This window comes from Coptis chinensis, chromosome 4 (genome assembly GCF_015680905.1).
Source record: "Coptis chinensis isolate HL-2020 chromosome 4, ASM1568090v1, whole genome shotgun sequence".
Taxonomy (NCBI): domain Eukaryota; kingdom Viridiplantae; phylum Streptophyta; class Magnoliopsida; order Ranunculales; family Ranunculaceae; genus Coptis; species Coptis chinensis.
The window spans coordinates 17735552-17742287 of NC_141459.1; the positions used below are offsets into that span (position 1 = coordinate 17735552).

The following is a 6736-nucleotide window of genomic DNA, read 5'->3' on the forward strand; positions in this document are numbered from 1 at the left end:
TGGGCACACTTGTGGGTTTAATGTTCCATCTCAATTGAATATATGCCAACATGCTCGAGCCCATGGGACAAGAAGAAGGGTACCAACTTTTCCTTGGTCCAATGCTTTTATTAGATGGAAAGCTTTGCAAAGGTCCAACAAGAGGAGAAAAAAGAGGAAGCCCAAGAGAGGCAATCACAGATCCCACACCTTAGTTTCTGACCCAGGTCCATGCATTGCCTTGAGTACGCAGAACTCTTGCTCTCTTTCCAGCACAAACTCTCATCTTTTATCGCTAGAATTTCTCAAAGAGTTAACTCAAAATCCACCCAATCTTCTAATTCCAACTTGTGAGGAAGGAATAGTCACACCTATGGCAGTAGATCAAGCTTCAGGTGCAGTGGTGAGTGGTGACAAAACGTTTTATGTTCAAAATGTTTTAATTTAGACATCGAAGACCGCCGTTCCTCAATGAATGTTAGCGTGTTGGCAAGCAAATTGTACATCAATTGTCAGAACTTAGGGGATCTTGGTGATTGGGTAAAGTTTATGGTGGTTTCCAATTGCTAGAAATTTGGGAATTTCTCCATGTATGAACAATGCGGGATTGGAGGAACTTTTTAGGGATTTGCTAAAGGAGAACCTTCATGATTCAGTAAATTGTCGAAGAGAGGATAGGCAACAACAAGGTGTTCAGTTAAGGGAGATTGTTGATGACCACGTCGATTAAACGGATCACATGGAACGTAAGGAGTTTGTGTAATGCAGAGACTTGTAATAACTTACGTCGTATCATGCAAGAGCATATTCCTGCAACTCTTTTGCTATAGGAGTCAAAAATGGTGGAAGAACTTAGTGCTTTGTTAGCTGAATTTATGCCGACATATGTGGAGATATACATGAAAACCTTATATTATGATCGAAATATTTGTGAAATGTCCATTCGCATAAATATTTTCCTTGAGAGTAAGTCATGACAGGCTAATTTGCAAATTCAATCATGCGATACATAGACTAAACTTATGAGGCCTCTAAACATATATGTCCAACATTTTTACATCAATGGTTGATCAAATTTGATTGGTTAAAAGCCACTAAGCAAAAAGTCCAATCAAACTTCAAAAAAAAAGTTTTTTTTGATGATTTGCACAATTTTAAAAATTATAATTAAGAAATTAAGAAAGAACTAGATCATCAACAATTGTACCGAATGTTGGCTACCATGGAGAGCATTTGTAGTGACTTGTACATTTCAAAATCTACTACGCAAACAATTAAGCAAAAAGATTAGGGGTAGAAATTATCAATCAGCACACCGTTAAATTGTTTAAGATCCTTAATAAACAATGTAAATGAAAATATACCTTCCATAATCTATACCTTCCATAATCTATATCATCCATAATACAATTTAATGAAAGGAAGGGGAAATGGATAGACGGTGCCACTTTGTTCATGCCAACTTGCCAGGAGTTGAAATTTTTAATTAACTTTCTGTCCATAAAGAGTGTGAGAACGAAAATCAACGATAAAAAATGAAAATGAAAAGAAAAACCTCATCTGATTCTCTTTTAAAGGTTCTCTATTGTTGGACCCATATGTCGAGCACCTAAGAATTTGACCTCAAGTAAAATTGTCACGTTACTAAAAACAAAGGTAAAATTATCATTACTTAATTGTTTCTCCTTGGAGCTTTTAATTTATAAGATTGGGATGGTTTAGCGAAAACAAAAAACACATGCAACCCAATTTCGCAACATCTACCAATGTGGCCATGTGTAAGAGACCGACATTGAATATATCTTTAATTTTGCATTTGTGACCTAACCCTACCAAATTTTGTCAGCAGCAAGTTTCCCTTTAACGTCTGTATCACTAGTTCACTCCTACTTATAAGTGGCGTGGCTTAGCTAGCCATATAAGCTGTCTATCGGTTTTAACACATTCTATTTCTGTGACACCTGTTTTCCTTTAGCCATATAAATTGTCTATCGGTTCTAACACATCCTATTTCTGTGACACATGTTTTCCTTTCATATATATAAAAAAGAAAACAGAAAAAAAAAAAAAAAAAAAAAAAAAAAAAAAAAAAAAAGTAAATAAGAAGAAGAAGAGAAACATTCATTCTTCAACTACCAAAACTATTCAACTCCTTTCTTTTGCCGCTTCTAGAACTAAAGAAAAATCATTTTTTCTGCTTCAACTCATCAACCAATTCTCCAAATCTTCGTGGTCGTACGGTTGTCGTTGTCGGTTAGACCAACTGCTCCTGGGTGAAATCTTTTGTTGATATATTCCAGATTTCCAGGTACTATTTCTTGTTTTATTTATTTAAATTGATAATTTTAAATTGATTTTTAAAATTGAACTATTTATTTTCATGTTCATTGAATTTTAGATGTTCAATTTATTTTTTGTCTAAGTAGAAAACCATTGCTTGACAGTGGAGATGGCGATGATGAAAAAATAATTCACTGATAGGTAGGTATGTAGTAATAAGTAGGACAAATATGAGTTTGTAGTTGGTTCATTCAAATGTCCTGTTTACCATCTATACAATGATCTCCGTCTCACATGTAAAAGCTATTTGAAAGATTTTAGTCAAAGCAAAAAGAAACACAGAAGTCTATGCCTAGATTATTTTGTTTGCTTCCTCTAGCAAATAAGGAAAATTCATTTCCGTTTTTTCTCGCCATGCCATTACTCTACTATGTGATTTTTACTTTGTGATTAGTTCTAATTCTAATTGGACTATATTTTATGAAAATCCTACTATGGATTCTCTCAATAGAGTACCTTTAGTACTTCCCTAACTAATTTGTAGACCTAATTATAGCGTCGTTTAAATGGGTTTGTCATTTTAGGTAAATGATTGCAATGCAAATGGTACATGACTTAAAAAGGGTTATTTCTTTTTTGTCAAACAGAGATGGGGATTCATTACATTTTCGTTGAATCTTCACTGCGTAATGATGATGTCCTCTCAAGAGGTTAGTTTATTTAGCTGCATTTTCTTCAAGCTTCATTGGTTTTGTGTTGACCTACACAATATTAATTTTGTTTCTTTGCTTTCTTAAAAACAGTTTTGTAGCTAGCCCATGAATATGGAACTTAGTATTAATATTTTTGTTAAGTTGTGCATTTTATTGGCATATGGTGCTTCCTGTGCTATGTGTAAAAGATTATACTGTAGTTCAATCCAATGATATTGTTTTTCCCAAGCTTTTTTGCATTACCCTTTGAGTATTGGTTAATTTTGATCACTCCATACCCTTGTGAACCCCATGACTGGACATATTTGTCGATATCCACTCCTATTTAAGGAAATAATGCCTCCATTAAATCCATTAAGATTTGTCAACGTAATATAATCCTCTAGAATCCCCAAATGTTGATTTTTAATAATTCTTTTTCGTTAGCTATTTTTCAGAAGGTTTATTATTATTATTATTATTATTATTAGGAGTGACGTGTGTTTTTCGATGGATCATGAGTGAGTTTCGTTAGAATTAGTTTAAGTATTTAAATCTCTACTTCTATCACCATCCCTACTATGTACTATTGCACACTAATAATAACACCATTTTGATTATGAGTGAGTTCCATAATACCCCTGATGTCAACCATGTAAGTTTGTGAATGTAAGAGTCTCGGCTTGCCGGCAATAGAAAACAATTTTTTAGGTATGTGTTCTTATTATATGCATATGCTGCATTGAATCCGATTGATTATGTATTTTAGTCAAGATAGGGATGAGGAGTTTATGAAAAATAGTTTAGTCAAGATAAAGGAAAAGTTGTCTCTTGCAAATGATCAAGAATAGAAGTGAAAAGTACAACTAGATTTAATGCATTTTGCTTCAAGCTCTTCAATTTTTACTGGTGCCATGCTATACAAATTGGATATGTGTTAATGACTCAATTAACTACACAAGTGGAACTTAAGTAGTTTCTTCAACATGCTTAATTTTCCCTTTGTAATTTTTAGTGTTATTCTAATGATTTCTTTGATGCTTTGTTACAGAGAAAAAGTGGTTTTGACGAAGCAAGTTGTAGCAGGGGATAGCATAACGTTGGAATGAAAGGCACTTTGAATTTGGCTTCATACCATTGAATCTTTGTATTTTGTTTAGAGTCTAGAAATCTATGTGTAATAATCGATTGTATACGTGCCTAAAGCTAGCGCATGATCATCCTTGGAAAGGACTCGCTTTGGAAGTTGACATTAAGATGCACAACTGGCGAGGAAAGGTGGACCTGATGGTAGCTCGCTTAGACCATTTTCAAGTCATTCTTGGAATGGACTTCTTGAAAGCAAACAAGGTGGTGGTAATGCCACACTTGGAGGGAATTATGATCCAAGATTCCGAGAATCCTTGCTTCATTCCAGATGTTAGGAATGGCTGGTGCTAAAAGGGTTCTAAAAATATTGTATTATTTGTAAGATGTATGCGTTTTACTATTGCACCAAAGAGTGCCAATAAAGAAGATTGTTTAAGATATTGTTCTGTAAGCATACTTATAAGCAAAATTGAGGTCTTAGAAATGTTTCGACACTATATGAATGATATGTGACATTCTTTAACAAGACGCCTCATTTGCTAAACATATATCTAAATAGTTTTCCAATTTATTGACTTTGTCATGAGAAATTAGGAAGATGTGGGGGATTATGAATCTCCTTGAATTAATTAATTCAAAATTGGAAATTTGTTGAAGCATTACTCAAAAGACATCAAATGTGGTGTTTTACTCTAGGAGAGATGCATAAATTTCTTGGAAATCCTCAAAGCAAACGTGCATAGCAAGGTCCACTATGGAATCAGAATTCATAGCGTTGGACAAGGCTGGAGAAGAAGCTGAGTGGCTTCGAAATTTCTTGGAGGATATTCCAAACTGGGCTAAACCTGTGCCAGCAGTGTGTATACACTGTGACAGCCAATCTGCTATTGGTAGAGCACAAAGTAGCATGTATAACGGGAAGTCTCGACATATACGTCGTAGACATAATACCGTTAGACAATTGCTCTCAAATGGAGTTATCTCAATCGACTATATAAGGTCAAAAGATAACATTGCGGATCCGCTTACAAAAGGTTTAACAAGAGAGCAAGTAGAAAGATTATCAAGGGGAATGGGCTTAAAGCCTTTGAGATAATCAACCAAGAGTCATCATAATGGAAAAACCAACCTAGTTATTTGGAAAGATTTAGGTTCAACCCAATAGAATTATGTTTGTGACTCGAGAGTAATAGAGTAATATTATACTCTAATCAATTCCTATATAAGAAAGTGCATATCTGCCACGAGAACCAGGATAAGTCAAGCTTTTAATGATTTACAATATCTTGGAAAGTTATGTTATCCAAGTGGAGTATTGCAGGATACTTTTTATAGAAATCACCTATGTTAGTGCGAAGTGGGGCCGCTTCTATGAGAATTTTAAAGGCAAATATCTCAAAAGCACTATCTGAAACCAAGAAGTGTTCAAGGCCAAAATGAACACAAACGTGAGAACCAACAGTATTCGAGAAGGTACTGCGTGAAGATGATTGTCTAGGTTTATACAAACGGCTGATAGTTCAAGGACATTAATTGAAGTCTACTGATCGTCTAATTAAATCCGATCGTCTTTCACTAAGGCAAGTTCAAGGCCTCCCATGCTACTTGACCTGATGTGGTATCTTTTCATTTGTAAAAGAATAGAAATCCGATGTTTATGATAAAAGAAGCCAAATTTTCATTCATGTGGGGGATTGTTAGAAAAAATAAATTTGCACAAATCCATTAAAATATGAATGAGTAGTTTGTCTCCCAAGTTACCCCATTTGAGATGAAATGGGTTTTTTTCTTGAAACAGTACGTAATGTGAGAAAAACCTTTTCAAAATGATGCACTTGTTCGAAACAGTGCATTATGCCAAAAAGGTGCGACCTTTCGAAATGTGCATTGGTTCGAAACAGTGCATCATGCCGAAAAGGTGTGACCTTTCGAAATAGGCACTGGAGACATTAAGACATTAAGACAGATTTTCTCCTAGATTTGTCTTAAGTTTGTAGGAAACTTATTCCAAAAGCCCCTCAGCTTACAGTCCTGCAATAGTGTTTTAATATTTTTTTTATGTATTTCTCAATCACTTTTCTATTTTTTATGACATTTTTGCTCATATACCTTCTGGTTATTTACTTAATGTAACATTACTCTATTCTAAGACTTATTAGTCTGCAAATTTGCAATCGTGCGTGTAGCACGTGCCTTTTGCTAGTTACTTATAAAGAGCATTGGCAAGCTAGCCGAAGAAGCTGTCTGGCGGTAACAAGAGCTAATTGTTTGACACATCTCATGTTAGCCAAGTAGAGCTGTTTGAGCCACAAAAAACTTTGAACAAAAGTAAATAAGACAATAACAAATTAACAACAAAACTCCATATGCTTCCCTTTTCGTTTTGTTTTAGAGAGAGATAGACCGTACCACTAATAAAGTAAGAGGAAGAGACCCTACGTACCACTAAAACGTTGTATACGAATGTAAAGTACTGGCCGTTTTTGTTTTTGGAGATAGAAAATATGGTGGGCATTCGGCCAAAATCATACACACATATGATTACCACACCCATTTTTTCTAATAAATATAATAACCTCTACTACTTACAAGGGGGCGTGGGAGAGTGAGCCGATTGAGCGGTAATTATTGACACGTGTCTAATGTTAGCCATACTAAACTATCATAAAAGTAAAGTAAGATTAGACAGTCAAATA

At 34.7% G+C, this 6736-nt stretch overlaps 1 long non-coding RNA gene across 1 annotated transcript; it reads left to right on the top strand.

Annotated features, from left to right (window-relative positions):
- The first annotated feature begins 1994 nt into the window (after positions 1-1994).
- On the top strand, positions 1995-4168 carry LOC147502280 (uncharacterized). The gene is made up of 3 exons (XR_015221650.1): positions 1995-2287; positions 2907-2969; positions 4003-4168. It is a non-coding gene; the product is annotated as an uncharacterized LOC147502280 (long non-coding RNA).
- Positions 4169-6736: the final 2568 nt, after the last annotated feature.